An 18,897-nucleotide genomic window follows, 5' to 3' on the forward strand; every position below is an offset into this window, starting at 1 on the left:
TAACTATGTAGGGATTTTCTGTAGTGAGTGAAAAATGGAATGCACTCTGAACTTAATCAGAGATGCTTCCATGTTATTTTTAAAATTATGATTCGTGTTTCCAGGGATCTGGCATTGAAAACAGATGCCGTGGCTGAACCCTGGCGCAAAAATTAAGCGTTACATGTGTAAAACTCCTTTCCCCACCACCAGTCAGTAACTGCAACTGTATGTAAGTGGGAGAAAGAACTGATGGTCCCAGCACCTCACATTTTAGAGATCAGCACCGGGTCCACAGGCTCTCTGATGGACCAGACTATATGCACTCTTGCCACAGAGGATTCAGAGTCCAACTGGCTCGTCGCCTGACTGTAAGTACTCTGTTGCAATCGCAAGATCAGCTTTCCTCTTTGCTGGGGTTTATTTTTAGGCAAAAAAAAAAAAAAACCTAGTTTAATTTTGGGAGTGAAACCATCTGTCCAGCCCTGAACTTGGTGGAGGAATTTGGAGCAAGGGTGTGATGCAGTGCCTCAGGGCAGTCTCCTGTGATAGCCATGAAATAGCTGCAACCCTGTGTGTCTGGAAATTTTATCTGCCCAGGCAGCTATCTAATCAGAAACACTGTAAACACCAGACAACATTCCCAGAGAGACACAAAGGCAAGCTGTGGTAGATACCAGTCTAAGATGTGCACAGGTAACCCTGTGCCCTAAATCTCTGCTCAGCTTACACTGCCGTGTTTTCCTTTTACATATAAGAACCTACTGGATCAGACCAAGATGGGTTCATCTAGACCAGCATCCCACTTCTCATGGTGGTAGCCAGTTTAGCCTTGGGAAGCCCCCAATAAGTCAATAGCTCTCTCCGGTTGCTGCTCCCCGGCAACTGGCATTCAAACTACATCTGATTCTGAAGGCTCTGCTTTGCTAATATTATTGGCAGCCATTGCTAGACTTCTCTTCCTCCTCCATGAATTTGCCTGCTTCTGCTTTTAAAGCCACCTAAGCTGGAAGTCAGTGATCACATCTTGTGGGAGCAAATTCCATCGTTTAACTCTGCGCTATGTGAAGAAGTCCTATGGTACTTCCTTTGGCCTGTCCTGAGCCTCCCCACATTCAGCTTCATCAAATGACACACACACCCCTTGGAGTCCAGTATTATGGTTTTCCCAGTAGGGATGTATGGAAGTGAGAGCTGGACCATAAAGAAGGCTGATTGCCGAAGAATTGATGCTTTTGAATTACGGTGCTGGAGGAGACTCTTGCGAGTCCCATGGACTGCAAGAAGATCAAACCTATCCATTCTGAAGGAAATCAGCCCTGAGTGCTCACTGGAAGGACAGATCCTGAAGCTGAGGCTCCAATACTTTGGCCACCTCATGAGAAGAGAAGTCTCCCTGGAAAAGACCCTGATGTTGGGAAAGATGGAGGGCACTAGGAGAAGGGGACGACAGAGGACGAGATGGTTGGGTAGTGTTCTCAAAGCTACCAGCATGAGTTTGACCAAACTGCGGGAGGCAGTGGAAGACAGAAGTGCCTGGCGTGCTCTGGTTCATGGGGTCACGAAGAGTCAGACACGACTAAACAACAACAATTGTGGAAGCAGGAAGAAAAACTCCTCCTTAAGACACACCAGGCATCGCTTTATAAACCTTGCAAAGAAATGCCACTGACATTTCACAAAGGGGGGCAGCGAGGAAGCTTGGTAAGGAGCAACCCCAGGAACGCAGCTGCCTCCTCAAGAACAGCCCGGCTGGAGCTGCTGGACATAGGCCCACCTGGCTTTGCTTCCTGTTTCTAAAGTGGCCAGCCAGATGCTTCTGCCCAGCAGCATTTGAAGACAACAGACCTCCCCCGGTCATCTGTTTCCAGCATCTGGTACCCCAAGATAAACTGTCCCTGAAGGTCCTATTTAGCTGTGGCATATATATAAAGAGAGCCAACTCACTCTCTGAGTGCTGATCTGTATGCAGCCAAAACAGCCAAAGCCCATGCAGAAGGGGGAGGAAGAAGTACCCAAAGTTTGCATAAAGTAATTATTGTTATTCAAAAGTTTCTTCGTCTGATCCCCTGGGGAAAATTTTGACTCGCCACTGGCAGCCAAGCAAGTAACTATTGCAAGCCTCACTGGGAAATGTGTTCGCACCTACAGATGTAGCGCCATTTTGTTGTTGCTGCATATTTCATTCACAAAACACTATACAATATCCTGAATTTTAAAATGCATCATGCCTTAGCAAAGTCATAAGTCCTAGTTTTCAAGACTGACCAACTGTATTTTTTCTCAGGTTGACCAAAAGTCACTAGCTGCAATGCAGGAAGAGGAAGGACCCCAGGTGGGGTTCTCTTACGCTGCCCAAAGCCCATCCCATAAACTGCAGAAGAGCCTTATGCCCCACACTCTCATACAAAGGGGAAGTGGCACAGCCTTTCCTGTGTTTACCATATGAATTCAATGTAATTGCTCCTCTGGAAGCTTTAAAAACGCACCTATGTCATGCCAAACATAACCACACCTAGCAGGAAATGTTAGGACTATTCATTGTGAAGTTTACAAGTTTACAAGATCTACTCAAGGGGAAATAAAAGAATTTAAGGAACTATTGGCCCTCATTTCCATTCTGACCTAATTTTAATAGGTTTTTACATTCTCCCTCTTCTAAACCCACCAAAATCTCCCACACCTGAATGATAAGAGGACATGGGTTTGGACATAGGGTATTTGGGCTACCTCCATCTCCCACCCTCCACTTCCCAGTGTCTTCTGCAGAAGAATATTCATGGCCATGAGGGACTCATGCCCTGGCAGCTGAGCACTATGCAGGGGGGTGAAATCATCATTCCAAAACCCAGCATCTGGAAGGGGGAGTTGCTTTCTTTTCTTTCAGCAGCTCAGGTGGGCTACTTGAGCACCCCACACTCCCTCCAAAGCAAGGGGGGGTTTACTCCCAATCAAGTAAAGGATCAGAGGCTGCAGCATATCCTTCTAGCCTTGCCTTCTGAAGATGAACCTAAGAAGGCACTGATTTCTATCCTGAACTGTACTCATTCTACTATAGTTTGGCTTCTGACCAAACCGTATTTGCCTCACTGACTGCTATGGTAACATTTTATGCAATTAATTACATCAGTGGTTTTCAACCATTGTGCTGTGGCACCCTGGGGTGCATTGAATGATGGTCAGGGGGGCTGAGGGCAACACTGGCCTCTGTCCCTCTTTCCTTCCCTCCCTCCTCTGATGCCCTCTTGTGTCTCTGCCTCCCAAAGGCTTGCGCAGCTATTTGTTGCAGCAGCCCTCGCTACAAGCTCCCCTGGCGAATGATGCCTCTGGAGCTGGCCAGGGGGTGCCTCCTAGGCCCCTGTGGGGCAGTGTGAGGAGGCACCTCTCTTTGGGACCGGAGGGGAGGTCAGCTCAGAGACCAGGGGCGGCAACTGTGGCTGCCTAGAGGACTCCCAAGGAGAGGAGAGAGGAGAGGAGGCTGAGGGAACACTCCACCAGGGAGGGTGTTTGGAAAAGAGTGAGAGGCTGCCAGCTCTGGAGGCAAGGGGTGACATAAATGGGCTCCTGAACCCCACAGGGGTGCCACAGAAAGAATGTAGTTGGTCAAGGGAGCTGTGAACTCAAAAAGGTTGAAATCCTCTGAATTACATCATTCCCCAACATTCATTTCAATGCAAAGGAAACATAATGCAAATTGTGGGCAGGGGATGTCATCAGTTACAAATAATTCTGTATCATTTGCAGACTGAAAACAACAACACTGAACACTGCTTCTAATTGCTGGATTGGTTTCCACGTCAGACATGAGACTGCAAATTTCTGCTCCCATTTTTGACAGAATTCTCAGACATCCCTACTTCTGGCAACTCCCTGCCTTGCAAACCAGCCTTGGGATCCCAGGTTCTGCTCTCCTTGAACTCGACCCTGCACTAACGTTCCCCCAAACTGCACCCAATGCTCCTACAGCTGTCTTCATTTCAGCCCACAAGCAGAGGTTCAGAGGCAAACCAGCTTGGCTCCGGGTGCTAAATTACAACATGCTACAATAACAAGCTGGGAGGCAGCAAGGAAGCCTGAACAAGTCTGAAGGAAGTCGTGCACCAGGCTCCAAAGCCCACTAACTCTTTTGATGGTTGCCAAATGCAAAGTCTAGGACATGCATGAGCTCATGGAACAAAAATGGCCCCTCTTGTGCCAATGAAGTAAAGCCAGACTTTTCCCAAGCGGAGGCTGGATTTGAGCAACTTCTCTGGCCGTCGGCTGAAGAGTCACTGGTATGCAGAACCTCCTTCAAGCAAACTAAGCCCACTTCATTCTGGACACAGGGTGACCACAAACACTAGTGCTAAGGGGTAAGAGACAGTTTGAATCCACCCACTCAGGAACCGCAGAATTACGTTCAGCATTGCTTCAGTTCCAGGACTGCACTTCGTTTTCTTCCTGTAGCAAATTATTGCATTCCAAGCGTTAGCATCCCTGCTCTCTCATAAATCTTGCCTCAGTTCCCACTGCATGCCTATTTATTATTATTAATATTATTTTTAATTCCACACATTCTCCAAAAAAGCAGTAAAGCATGTATGGTTCTCTCTTCCCTCTGTTTTACCTTCACAACACCCCTGTGAGGTAGGTTAGGCTGAGAAATGGTGACAGAGACCCACTGAGCTACTGGGGGGTGTATTCCAATAATATACTGCGCTTCATACCAATAAGTAGTATCTTTTTTACCCTAGCCCTTTGTGAGATTTTCCCCAGGTAAACCAAAGCTACACCATTCAGCAACATTCTTTTGCTGTCCAATTCTGCATCCAGCAGTTTGGACATTTAGAGCAGTGTGGTTTTTCAATATATTGGCCAAAATCAGTTTTGAAATCACACTGCGATAACGATTTTGACCCGGCAATATGAAGCAATATGTCGCTCCTTGCACAAGGGAGAGCAGGGCAGCCAGTTTCAAGGCACTGCCAATATATCATGATGATCGCGTGCATCTGACGTGAGCACTCTCGCAGCATGTGCTGACATCACACGCCCCGGGCACATTTTTGAGAGGGGGCGCAACCAGGCAACCCCCCCTCCGGCTCCCTCATTGGAGCCTGGTTCCTCGCTCCAAGTGGAAGCTCCACTCTTGGGTCAGGTCAGAGACTTACGGCAGCAGTGTTGCCATGGGGTGCCCCTCTCCTGCACTGGGTGGAGAGAAGGAGAGGCAGTGGCAGCTGTGCTGCCACTGCAACACCTCTGTCTTGTACAGGGCTCTGCGTGCAGGAGCTGCCAGCTCCCTTGCGCCCAGCCACAGCTCCGGTCCTGGGTCAGGTCTGACCCAGAGGTGGAGAGGAGGAGGAGAGTTGTGGCAGTGTTGCCACCCCTTTCCTCGGCAGGGCAGCGCCGCCTGAGGATGCTGCCAAGGCAGTCTTCTCATCCAGGACCACACACAGCAGGCTCCCTCTGTGCCCCACCCTCCACGGTATGTGCAGCCCCGGTGCAAAAAATTGTGGGTGCCCAGCAGTGCTTTCCCCCCTAAAAATAATGTTAAGGGTTACTCTCATTTTCCTATTCATATTGAAATACTGCCTCAATGAGGCTAAACTTAGATTCACAACATGTTTAGGGGTATGCGCACCCCTGTATCTCCCCAGAAAAAAGCACTGGTGCCCAGCCACTTCATGGGGAATATTGTGTGGGGCACCCAGCCCCCCCCCCCCCGCACCTGGCACCTATGCCTCATGTTGAGGGAAAACAGAACAGCTGATTGCAAAGTGCTGCCTTCCCCTCATGCCAACGGAGAACAGGGCAGCTGATCGCCCTCATTTCAAGGCACGGTGGAACTACCTTCCCCTGGGACTGAGGCAGAGCAGCAGCAGCCAGAGTGGACACACATCTTTGCTGGCTGCCACTGCTGGCTGCCCCACTGACAGTGGCTTGATGCACCCCCATCCCCTCCCACTCAAACCATGTGTGGAGGTGACTCCGCTTCCTCTGCTCCACCCACCCACCCAATCTCTGTGACTGCTCCTTCCCTCATCCCCATGCCTTATCTCCAATTTCAGACATTGTGATATATCAGAATATTGTTATGTTTAGCTGCTGATATATCACAATGTTGAAAACCAGATCTCACTGAGCCCTATTCTGTTTTTTAGTACTATATCTAAAATCCTTTGCTTATTAGGGGCCACCCCACATTTTGTTCAAAAAAAATTGCTTTGCAGAGGTAACTAACATAGGGTTATGAAAATTTTCTAAAGTAGGGGGTCCGTGGCTTGACTCTTGAAAAGCAGGGTGTCCTTGGTAATTAGCTAATTGGGAACCACTGATTTAGAGAATATCCCATGATGTCACAGTAGTAAAGCCAATTAGGGTGGGGGCTTACAGATGACAGGTCTGTAACAGACCCTTAAAAAAAGAGTTCATTGTAAGATAGCCCGTTTCTTTTCCAGTGTATGCATTTTCGAAGCAGTTACTAATTAAGGTCCCAGCCTCAAAGGCCAGGACACACAGCATCTTACAGCTATTGGCTGCATAGGTTTGTGTTATAATAGCAAATACTGCTTGTTTCTTACTGTTGTTGAAAAAATGAAGAAAGAAGATTACAAGATCAACCTTGTCCATCTGGGGGCAAAATATGAGCAAAAGGCCTGCAGCGAGGGTTTGGCTGAAGGCACTGATCCCCCTCCCCTCTCCTGGCTTTTTTCCAGCACCAATAGCTCAACTATATTTGGAATAGAAGTTACAAGAGGCATGAGAAAGGAGCATACTTGAGACACACCCAATGTGGCAAAACAAAAAGGATTTTACTTTCCCCTTTGACGACCCACGTCTCCTCCCAGCACTTTCAACCGCACTGCAAATCTTCCACAAAAGGTCTTGTGCCTGGACGCGGTGCTGAAGATTCACCCAAAACAGGAGAATCCACAAGCCAAAATGTTCCACCTCTTGAGAGGCCACTTGGAAATTCAGCTCCTCTCCTGGCTGGCTGGCACTGGGTATTCTAAGGCCAATGCAGAAATTATAATACAATAGCTCCTAACTTTGTTTGTTTTTAGTGCTGGGGGGCCTAGATAAAGCGCTATACAGTGGTACCTCTAGATACGAACAGGATCCGTTCCGGAGCCCCGTTCGCCTTTAGAAACAAAAGTAACTAGCGACGGCACGTCTGCGCACGCACACGTCACTTTTCGTCGCTTCTGTGCATGCGCGTGATGTAATTTTCAGCGTCTGCACATGTGCAAGTGGCGAAACCAGTAAGTAACATGCTCTGTTACTTCCGGGTTGCTGTGGAGCGCAACTCAAACGCACTTAACTCGAAGCATATTCAACGCAAGGTATGACTGTATCTGAAATAGGTCCAAGGGCTCTTGCCAAACAGATGCTCTCTCTCACACACACACTTCTCCTGACTAATGGCCCCTCCAGAATGTGGTGTGTGTGTGTGTCTTTTTAAGGATATATTCTGCAACATGTTACTGATGTAATACTAGTGCCACTTCTTATTGCATCATTGTCATCTAGAGCAGTGTTTCCCAACCTTTTTTGGGCAAAGGCACACTTGTTTCATGAAAAAAATCTCGAGGCACACCACCATTAGAAAATGTTTAAAAAATTAACTCTGTGCCTATATTGACTATATATAAAGTATATATATATATATATATGCTTTATATATAGTCAATATAGGCACAGAGTTAATTTTTTAAACATTTTCTAATGGTGGTGTGCCTCGAGATTTTTTTCATGAAACAAGTGTGCCTTTGCCCAAAAACTACGGATTTGTGTCACTGCCCATTTCCATGAAAGATTTATTCATGCATTTTGCACAATGCCACAATCCCACATGCAACTTTAAAAAAGGATAATAAAGGATGATCTGCATGACTGCCTTGGCAAGCGCAATACCTGCCAGGCTCAACGGCCGGTCTCGCGCTGCCGCTTCCCGTGCTCTCAAGGCCCCGGGAGGAGGAAGGCGTGAAGGGAATCCCGAAGGCGCGAAAACCTCGCGCATGCGCAGGCCTTCCGCCTGCGGCAGCCCAGTAGGCCGGCCGAAGCGAGCTAGCGTGCGGCAGAGCGGCGATGGGATGTGGGAGGGAGCTCACTCGCCGCCCCACGTGTGCCTATGTGGGGCACGTTACAGCCCCGTGACGTCAGCGCCATGCAGGCAGCCAGGCAGGCAGACGGCGAGAGCCCCGCGCTGGGCGGCCTCTCCTCGCCGCCGCCGCCCCGCCTCTCGCCGCCCGACTCGCGCGCCTCCCTCCCACGGCACACCAGGCAACATCTCACGGCACACTAGTGTGCCACGGAACAGCGGTTGAAAAACACTGATCTAGAGCAGGGGTAGGCAACCTAAGGCCCAGGGGCCGGATGCGGCTCAATCGCCTTCTCAATCCGGCCTGTGAACGGTCCAGGAATCAGCGTGTTTTCACATGAGTAGAATGTGTGCTTTTATTTAAAATGCATCCCTGGGTCATTTGTGGAGCATAGGAATTCATTCATATTTCCCCCCCAAAATATAGCCTGGCCCACCACATGGACGGTGAATTGGCCCACAGCTGAAAAAGGTTACTGATCCCTGATCTAGAGGGACACCCATGCACTATGGAGTAGCAAAAGTGGGGCAAAAATAAACAACTAAGCCGGAACATTGGTAGAATAAAAAGTTACAATAGTTCAGTGGGAAGTTATGGGACATGCACCAATTGGAAATGAAGCAGTGTGTCTGCCTTGAAACATTTGCAAACAGTAGTGAAAGCAGCAAAGTGGATAACTGGCCTGAACCCATCATGAGCACACATAATCATGAACGGACAATAAAAAGGATACCTGGAGAGCCTGTAAACCTTGGTATTTATGTTAACTGTGCCCGCTCCAATTTTGGCCAGTTGATTACTCCCACCTGCCTGTATAGTTGCACTGCATTTTATTCTGCAGTAGCTCATCCTACTCTGCCAAGAAGGTGGTGTTCTTTAGGTGGAAAATGTGCTAGAAAAAGATATATTGTTCTAACTTCGAGAGGGGTAGCCACATTAATTCACTGTAGCAAAAACAACACAGACTAATGTAACACCTTATTTTTATGACAGTAGCTTTTGTGTACTAGAGTCGACTCTGTTAAATTTATGCTACAAACAGTTAGCAACAGTTTAAAATGAACTTGGGCACAATCTTAGTGTTCATGCATATGCACTGCAGACAAAGAATGTGTTTGGACACAGAGATGAGGAACCCATTGCCCTCCAGATATTGCAGGACTACATTTAAATTAACCAGTTCAATGTGTCATACAAACCCTCAACTGAGGTTAATCTTATTAACTATGGTCTGTTTAAAACGTGCCATCATCATAAGCTACATTCTGAAGTTGGCTTGCTTCCAAATAACTAATCTTATCCACAGTTGGGTGTGGGCAACACAATAAGTTGTAGTTAATCTAAACTAAAAGGTAAACCAGCTAAACACCTCCTTGATGCCACAACAGAGGAGGAGAATGGAGTGTCCAAGCCCAAAACTGCTTGCAGTTTGCTCTTGTCACACTAAATTATGATTTCTCTATATTTCTCCATCCCCTCACACATAAAGATGAGACCCCACAGAGAGAATTGAATCCTATTTTTTATTTGTGGACTGCTTTCCACGTATATATCCCAAGGCGTATCCTTAAAATACCTAAAATAATTTTAAAACATTACATGAACCATCAAGTAAAGGTTTAAAAACAACACAAAATGAATACCTAAGGCGAAGACTTAACAATCTAACTGGAAAATCTTGTCAAAACAAAAATGTCTTAAATTGTTTCCAGAAAGTAACCCTAATGAATGACAATGCTAGCAACTCACTCTAAAAAACAAAAAACAAGACATTCACAAAAGGCAAAGAAATGAAGACAAAATAAAGATACTGATTTATCAGGCAGTAGGGACTGTCCCTAGAAAAAGAGGGTCAGCTGGGGGGTTATTTGTGCTCAGGGCAAATGCTTCAGACAAGCTGGTGTTTCCTGCTTGGCAGGGGTTGGACTCGATGGCCCTTGTGGTCTCTTCCAACTCTATGATTCTATGAAAAAGAAACGTAATTCAAGGAAAAGTAGCCACACAGTTGCTGAGTGATGCTTGAATCAATGTCTATTTAGTGGAGGAATATAGATTTTATTTGGCTATTAGCAAGATACATTCAAATTCCAATATAATCAAACCCATCTTTCAAGATTTATATACCATAAAATGTATGATAGCACTGTTCATATTGCGGTACACAAGATACAAGCAATTTTTGTCTATAGGGCAGAAGCCTAACCTGAGCCCTATGCCAGCATGGCATATAGCAGTCAGAGAAATGTTAAGTATATAGTGTTCTTTTTAACTGCACAGATTAACAAAAAGGAGAAAAGGGAACCCCACTACTACACAGAAAACATTGACCACATTCTGGTGATCACCAAAGGGATATGCGGTGTGCCATGTTTGCAAGGACAGTGATGAAAGAAATATACCTTGCACATGTTCAGAAGCAACCTCTTCTGTACTTCACATACCCCAAGGGCAGGTTCTGGCACTGAAAATACATTCCAGGGTCAAACAAAGTCACCATCTACCAGTTATCAATGGCCACAGGTGGAGGGGATATGGAAGAGATATGGAGAACAAGACCCAGAGCTGAGAAGTAAGAATGGAGACATCCCTTTCTTGCAATTCCTTCCCAAAATATTCTCCATCTGACCTCGCGAAAGTCACTTGAACCTGCAACCTTAGGCCTGGCCAGTTGCTGTGTCTACAGCTCTTATCACCAATCACACTATTATTAGGAGGTCTTTGAGACAAGACCGACTCTGTAGAAACTCAATCCTGTTTTCCCAAAGGTCAGTTTTGCACGAGAAGAGTCTCATTACCTCTTGGCTCAAAAGGATAAACCCACATGCAGCTGGGAGTGGGGGGGGGGAGAGAGAGAGAGATCAGCTGATTAAAGGACCTCCCTTCCAGCCCCCCAAAGACATCATTTCACATGGGACAACCCCACAACAAGCCAGCAATAACACTTGCTTGGACTAAGAAAGCGGGATGACAGGCTATGCAGGTGGAGACTGAAGGCCATCTGTTATTGGGCTGAAAAGCCAGGAGAATTGGGGGGGGGGACGGCTTAGGGAGACAGTGCACAAGCAACAGCAACCGAGACTCACTAATGCAAATGTTTCCTAAAGATTTACACATGACATTTCACTGTAGCCACAGTCCCCATGTGCCAAATGTGTGGGGCGCATCAGGATTTGTCAAATTGCCACAAAGCTCATACTGGCTCTCTGCAGCAAGTACACAAAAGTGTCAAAACACCCACTGCAGTGCTGGTTGGGCTGACGGCAATCACAGTCCAAAATATTTGGAAGGCACCAGGTTAGGAAAGAGCAATGACTCAGGAGAACAGCATGTACTTTGCATGCAGGTGTCTCCAGGTAAGGCTAGGGAAAGCTTACTTAAGTAGCCTCAATACTGAGTAAGATGGACCCTTGGTCTGACTGAATGCAAGACAACTCCTATGTTAATTCAGCCCTTTATTGAGATCATGAGGACTAGAATCTTGCTTTATTTTAAAGAGAAAAGCTACAGGTCAGCAGTAGAGCACTGATTTCAATGCAGAAGACCCCAGGTTTATCTCTAGGTAGGGCTGGGAAACACCCCTGCCTGGAACCCAGGAGAGCTGCTTCCAGACAGTGTAGGCAATACTGAGCATAGTGGGCCAATGGTCTGAATCCATATAAGGCAGCTTCCTATGTTCCTAGAACCACTTTCTAGGGTGCTTTGTGCTGCTACTGACCAGCGGAGGGGTGGCTTATGCTGTGTGCCCCTGGCAGAAGCAGGAGCAACGGAGACCTTTGACATCCGAGTCCCTCAATCCTGCAACGTAACTCGGGCTCCATCAAGCCCAGTGCAAAAAGCAAACACACGGCTTGCCAAGAGCTATACACAGCAGGGAAAAGCCAACGGCCTCTCCAATGGAAAGAACTCTGTCTAAACACACACATCGCGGGGGCTGCCTTTGCCTGGGGCGGAATGTTTATACAACTGGCCGTGAGTGGAAAAAAAGGAGGGAGACCCCAAGTGGAGGCTAATATTTTTTCAAAAATTTTTTAAACACAACTATCCTGTTCTGCAGCTCAAACGTTAAGACATGTTGGGCAAACATGGAGCACGCACACACACTGGGAGGGTGTGTGGCCAAGCAGGACTCTCCCTTTCTCCGCTCCTCTTTCCAAAATCTCATCACATGCTTACCACACCCCGACCCTTTCAAAATCTGTTTTCTGCTCCATTAGAGCTAAAACGGTTTGCTTTTGCCACAGGTTCAAGCTTTTTCCTGCAGTCCAGAGACCTGAGCAGAACAGCACTCTCAAGCAACTGGCATTCAGAGGCATCCTGCCTCCAACAGTGGAGGAAGAACTCAGCCCACGTGGCTAGTAGCCATTTCTCAGAACTGTCTGGATAACTCCCACAGCAACATCACCCCTTGTTTCACTTACACACGGTTGCTGCCCTTACAATGATTATGGTGAAAACCTGGATTTATTTCAAACTAAGCCCTGCCCTATCGCAAGGGCACAAGGTGGGCTACAGTGTTATAAAAGAACAACCACCAGCCCAGCTCAGACTGGCAAGTGAGCATCTCAAGGACAAAAAGTTTTCGGAAATGACACTGGCAAGCAGGAAAATCCTTGCACAAGCACAGCCTAGGAAATGACTTTTTTCCCAGAGAAGTAGTGACACACACCCATAAGCAAGTACACACCCGTGTCAGGCTGGCACCCTCCCCATCGAGTGCTTTCCTCAGAACAGAAACTGGAGGCCTTTGTTGCTGTATCATTTCCTACTGTCACATGCTAAGGGGCAGCAGGCACAAAGTGAACAAATGTCTCCTAATCTCCATAAGTAACTACATCTGCATCCCTCAAACACCCTCTATTATTAAAAAAAGAAATCTCAGATTTCAGTTCCTCACCAGAACCAAAGTCTCCAGGTGTTTTCATCTGGATGCCCAAGGCATGCAAAGAACTGCAGTGGCAAAGGGGCACAAACTTGCTTAAATCTAGAACCTCAAAGAGCAGGCATCTCCCTTTTCTGGAGCCATACAGTCCCGCGTTTTGCTAAATATTAAAAGTATAGCTTTGCCAGTTTGTTGAATTACATTTCACTTTTGTAGCATCTCTCCTATTTCTGTAGGTACATGGAGAGGGGAGAATGTGTCCAGGGTATCAGCTGAAAGGACGTGCAGTCACACAGATCTGGTCAATGCCAGGGTGGGTGACCACATGGAAGCAACATGTATGGCACCTTGAGTTCCAGAAAAGAATAATGATGAGACATAAATATAAGAAAAATAAATAATTTGTGAATTACAGCAATGCACATCCACCCACAATAACCACCATGAACTTCTTACCGGTAAGTTTTGCTACATACAGGGCATTCAGCAAAGGTGCACATATTGCAAGCCTCTTGCAACGTGCTTCCTATGTGCCGTGGGTGTGCACCCCACGTCTTTTAAAGAGTAACGTGAGTGGCCGCCAAAAGGAAAGACTAACGTGACTAAGTTAATGCTTCAGAGGCAAATTTTTATCTAGGGATCTCACACACATGCAATCTGACTCAACAACAAACAGCCCGAGAGCATGCAACGTGGTGGGAGATCGATATCTACCATATTCTTTTTGCTAGCACCCAATTTAGAAAAAAAGGGGGGGAGAAGCGTCTGGATGATCATATAAATGAGCCTTGTGACCACACATGCAGCAGGAGCAAACAAGTCATAAACTCTTCAGCTAACTATAGCTCACTGTTTTGTTAAGCTATGGTTAATAGATTTAAAACAACCAAGGTCAAGACCCCATCCAAACTTCTTTTTGATTTCAAGCAATGGGTCTGAGAGGTGTGGGGGGGGGGTTGTCCCACTTCTTTCCCTGGGAAAACCCACTGGTTACTGCTGAAGCAGAATGAACATCAGCCAAGTTTTTCTAATTCAACAGTAAACAGCAGGTTTTCCCAGGGAAAGCAGCAGGGGGGGGAAGCACCCACTGAACCCCAAATTAAAATCACTTTAAGTCACAGGACAAATGTGTGGATTTATTGATTTTATTTTAAAAATTTCTATTCCGCTTTATATTTTTAAGAAAAATCTCAAAGCGTTTATTAAATCAATAAAACACGAATAAAACCATGTGAAGAAAGTCAAATACTGTATAGAGTATACAGCCAAAGCAACATAACAGAAGACTAAAATATTATCTTAATCATTTCAAAATAAAACATTACAAAGGAGGTCAACTACAGAATACATATTTAACATAGTAGGGCTGAAATTAAAAAAAAAAATATTGTCCAGTAGCACCTTAGAGTCCAACTAAGTTTGTTCTGGGTATAAGCTTTTGTGTGCATGCACACTTCTTGGACATTTTATTTATTTATTTTGACTGCGTCAGACCAACACGGCTGCCTACCTAAATAGTAGGGCTGGGTAAGTCTGGGCCCTGCCCCCTAGGCAGGATGAGCCCAAAGTCTGCATGTATACTGGAATTGTTTTTAATATGTTTTAAATATGTTTGTATTCTTTCTTACAGTTCACCAGTTTGTAGCTCCATTTATAATAACCAATTTTTTTAAAAAAAGGAAATTCAAGTTGTAATTATTGTCTGAATAAACTGTATGCTTAATTTACCAAACATTGAAATTTTATGGCAAACCTATTTATACATAATGCATTTTATGTTCCTAAAGCAACAAAGTGACTTTCAATCTGTAAAGGTTGCTAAACACACACACACACACTTGGCAGGGGGAATCTCCCCGCCCCCCATGGCTTCAAATTTTCCAGAAATTTTACATCTCTAGTGGGATAAAAACAATTAATAAATAAATAAAATAGTAAACTAAATTCACACCATGGTTCATTCTAAAGTAGTTAACCATAGATTTCCATTACTGTATGGCCATAATGCTAAGCTATAGTAAACTGCTTTTTGCTTTGTTTTCTTCAGTGAAGTGGGGAGTGAAGAAGCTGTGTGTGATCAAGAGTCATTCATATCTCAGCTTATTCAGCCAAGATATGATCACACAAAAGTGGTTGATAAGCAACCCGTTGACCACTTTTGACCACTGAGTGTTCCAGCCTCAACATAGAACCCATTTTTGCAACTCTGTAATGCAAGACAACAGACTCTCAAACATATTTACTGTATATTCTAACTCAGAAACTCTGTTGTGACTGGTAGCAGACTCAGTCTGCCAGGAAGAGCCTTATTTCTTCAAGAACACAACAAGCCTGAGGGCAGGTGCTGCGGAAAACTAGACTACAGCTAATGTGACAAAAGCCAGGCCAAGCACAGCCAAGCATTGCACGCTCCTAAACCCCCTGCACACCCTTGTTCCTTGGGGAACTCTGCAACATGTCCATAATCTTTTGCCTCTGGCATATTTGGCTGAAGAGCATGAAAGCCAGCAGCCAAGAAGCCAAACTCAGGTTGCCGACACTCCACCAAAAGGTGTTGCCAGCATGTCTTCCAGTGGATTGACAATCTGGTATTCACCCCACTTTTGATCTGATGCTCTCCATTCCAAAAATAACCTTCCCAAGCCAAAACTGTGAGGATTTAGAAGTGGAAACCAGAAACTGGTTCGACAGGAAAAAGCGGCTTATTTGGAGCGGAAAGAAGCAACAAAAACGGGAAACAAGACTTTGGTTCCTTCAAGATCTCCAAAAATGATAAGCAGCTTTACAAGGCTTCACTGTGGTGCTGTGGTCTAAACCACAGAGCCTAGGGCTTGCTGATCAGAAGGTTGGCGGTTCAAATCCCCGCAACAGGGTGAGCTCCTGTTGCATGGTCCCTGCTCCTGCCAACCTAGCAGTTCGAAAGCACGTCAAAGTGCAAGTAGATAAATAGTTACCCCTCTGGTGGGAAGATAAATGGCGTTTCCGTGCACTGCTCTGGTTTTGCCAGAAGCGGCTTAGTCATGCTGGCCACATGACCTGGAAGTTGTACGCTGACTCCCTCAGCCAATAAAACGAGATGAGTGCCGCAACCCCAGAGTCGTCCACAACTGGACCTAACAGTCAGGGGTCCCTTTACCTTTACCTTTAGGTTAGATTCCTGGGCATCTCAAGGCACATTACTGGAAAAAGAAGTGAGGTCGGGAGAGATTGAGCCTCTCATAGCAACTTTTTATGCCTCCTCCTCATATCCTGAAGATTTCAGCCTGGTCTTGCTGATAGGGCATCCATAGCAAACCACTCTCCTCCTTCCATGTACTTCAGCAGGAGTAGGTGGACCTTTGGGTAATTTGCAGTGGTTAAGCAATAATATTTGGGTCCCCGTTTAACAATAGCAACAAGATAGTGACTTATTTTCACCTAAATTAGGCTGCTAAAATGAAGGAAGATAAGCAGGAGTAGACTTCAGCATGATAGGCCTATGAGCTCAGTTCAGTTTTAGTAGTGGGAGGAAACAACAACCCTCAGCTCAAAATATGCTCCAAGACACTCATTCTTTATATAAGTGTGTCTTTTGCACCTGGCTCTGGTTGGTAGATCCTGGGATTCTTGTAAAACACAAAGCAGACCCAGCAAGCCAGAAGTCTGCCTACTCACAGACCAGACAGCATTCCAAGGTGCAATGGAGCAGACACCGGAGAGCCCAGCATCTCCCTGCAGTCTCAGATATTGCATCCTTCCAATGCTAAAATGAAAACCACAATACTCAGGTCCATCTGGGACTCCAGCAAGTCTGTTACTCTGTGGTCAAGTTCTGTGTGGTCAACAGAGTACAGTTCTGCAGCGCTGAGAAACCAGCTAGACTAGGAGTTCTGTGAAAGGTCACCATTCTGCAACAGCTTCAGACTGACACTGAAATACACAAGGAAAAGCAAGGAGCAGCACAGAAATATTTAAGCATAGCTATCTGTACAAGGGCATAGTGGGGAGGGGGGGAGCACCCTAGGTCAGTGGCAAAGCATTCGCCTTGAGTGCAGAAGGTGACAAATTCAATCCCTGTAGTCTCCAGGTAGGGCTGGGAATTTGTTTATTTATTTATATTCATTCCAGTCTAAAATCCCGAAGAGCAGCTGCCAGTCAGTGAAGACAATACTTAAGATAAAGTATTGACTCGAAGTCTGACTCAATATAAGGCAACTGCCTAGCAATCAAAAGTTTACCCACACAGGCTGCGCACCATGGTGTCAAAGCCACAGCTATCACTTCAGGGGTAAAAAACCCAAACCCTCTGAACACATTCAACAGCCAGAACTAGCACAGTCTGCCACATCCCTTTATTGTCATTATCGCTAGACAGTCTGAACCCTCATAATCCCCTTCGTGCAAAAGGTACATCACACATGCTGTCACGTGCACCAGCATCAAAATAGTCAGCTCCGCTCCAGATTGCACAATTTAGCAAGGTCAGGGAGATGCTGGAAACCCAGCCTGTCTATGCAAAGATCAGGCCCTACAAAATCTGGCACAGGTGCAGAGAGGAGTAGCATTGTCCATGGAGCAAAATTCTTTCAGAATCCTGGAGAAGACAACAGCTGACGCTAGATTATGTCAGCTCCCTGTAACAGTAACCACATCACAGTCACTTCAGTGAGTACTAGAGGCCCTTTCATCGAGAGATAAAGTGGAGAGTCTGTCCCAAGTGTCAGCTTTGAAGAGTGCCCCCGACTACCATGACATGCTGCTGCTGCTACACCCTGTAGAGCTTTGTGCAAAAGTGAGGGCCGAGCGAGACATGATGCATCTTTGCATTTAATCTGCAGGGTTTTAAAAAGCACAGACAAAATCAGCTGTGGAGGGGGCTAATAATTATCAGTATCCCCGCATGCATGGAGGGGGAGTTTAAAGGTTTCTTCCCCTCCAGCAGAAAACCCCTTTGTGCTCATGGGGATTCCCCAGCCCACAGAAGCAGATGCCACCTTCAGAGGAACATCCAGAGACCTAATTTGGATCTTGGATGTGGGTGGAATTGCGGGCAAAGACACTCCTATTCATGCCAAATGCGAAAGTCTTGAACTTATGCTGCATTCCTAAAATATGAATATAAATAACATGACTCAGCTGAGAGAATCTTGCAAATCATGATGCTGGAAAATCAAGAACAAGCCCCTCCATCTTGTTTTCCTGTTTAATCCTAACTATAGTTTGGTGTAATGCGCAAACAGGCAAAGTATGGTCACAGTTTACTCTCCAAATCACCACCAGCAACCATGTTTGAAATGGGCTCTAGTCGATAAATGAATATGCCACAATAAATCTGTTAAGTCTTCAAGTTGCCACAAGACTTTTTTTGTGGATTGAAGTGGGTTTCTGAGGAGGCACCACACAAATCTGTAACTTGCTGTGGTCAACCTTTTGAGGCCTGTGGGCACATACAGTAAACCAGTGAAATGGGGGGGCACAAATGTGGGGGGCACCCCACAAAGCCATACAGCCACCCAGCAGTTAGGCTTGAATTCCTCCCTACTTTTTCTCCCTACACAAATACAAGATGGGGGACACCTGGCTTGAGAGCAGTACATGTGAAAAGGATCTAGGAGTCTTGGTTGACCACAAACTTGACATGAGCCAACAGTGTGACGCGGCAGCTAAAAAAGCCAATGCAATTCTGGGCTGCATCAATAGGAGTATAGCATCTAGATCAAGGGAAGTAATAGTGCCACTGTATTCTGCTCTGGTCAGACCTCACCTGGAGTACTGTGTCCAGTTCTGGGCACCACAGTTCAAGAAGGACACTGACAAACTGGAACGTGTCCAGAGGAGGGCAACCAAAATGGTCAAAGGCCTGGAAACGATGCCTTATGAGGAACGGCTAAGGGAGCTGGGCATGTTTAGCCTGGAGAAGAGGAGGTTAAGGGGTGATATGATAGCCATGTTCAAATATATAAAAGGATGTCATATAGA

The 18,897-nt window shown here is 46.0% G+C and overlaps 1 protein-coding gene and 1 long non-coding RNA gene across 2 annotated transcripts in view; one reads left to right on the forward strand and one right to left on the reverse strand.

The window, feature by feature from the left end:
• Positions 1-18,897, reverse strand: part of PIEZO1 (piezo type mechanosensitive ion channel component 1 (Er blood group)) — a 122,847-nt gene that overhangs the window by 76,544 nt on the left and 27,406 nt on the right. The gene's annotated exons all lie outside the window — the stretch shown is intronic.
• Positions 7,642-18,897, forward strand: part of LOC309535818 — a 76,224-nt gene continuing 64,968 nt past the window's right edge. The window contains exon 1 of the long non-coding RNA XR_014221407.1: positions 7,642-7,750. This is a non-coding gene — a long non-coding RNA (uncharacterized lncRNA). The remainder of the gene's footprint in view (positions 7,751-18,897) is intronic.

This window comes from Podarcis vaucheri, assembly GCF_965113315.1.
Source record: "Podarcis vaucheri genome assembly, chromosome: 7".
NCBI lineage: Eukaryota > Metazoa > Chordata > Lepidosauria > Squamata > Lacertidae > Podarcis > Podarcis vaucheri.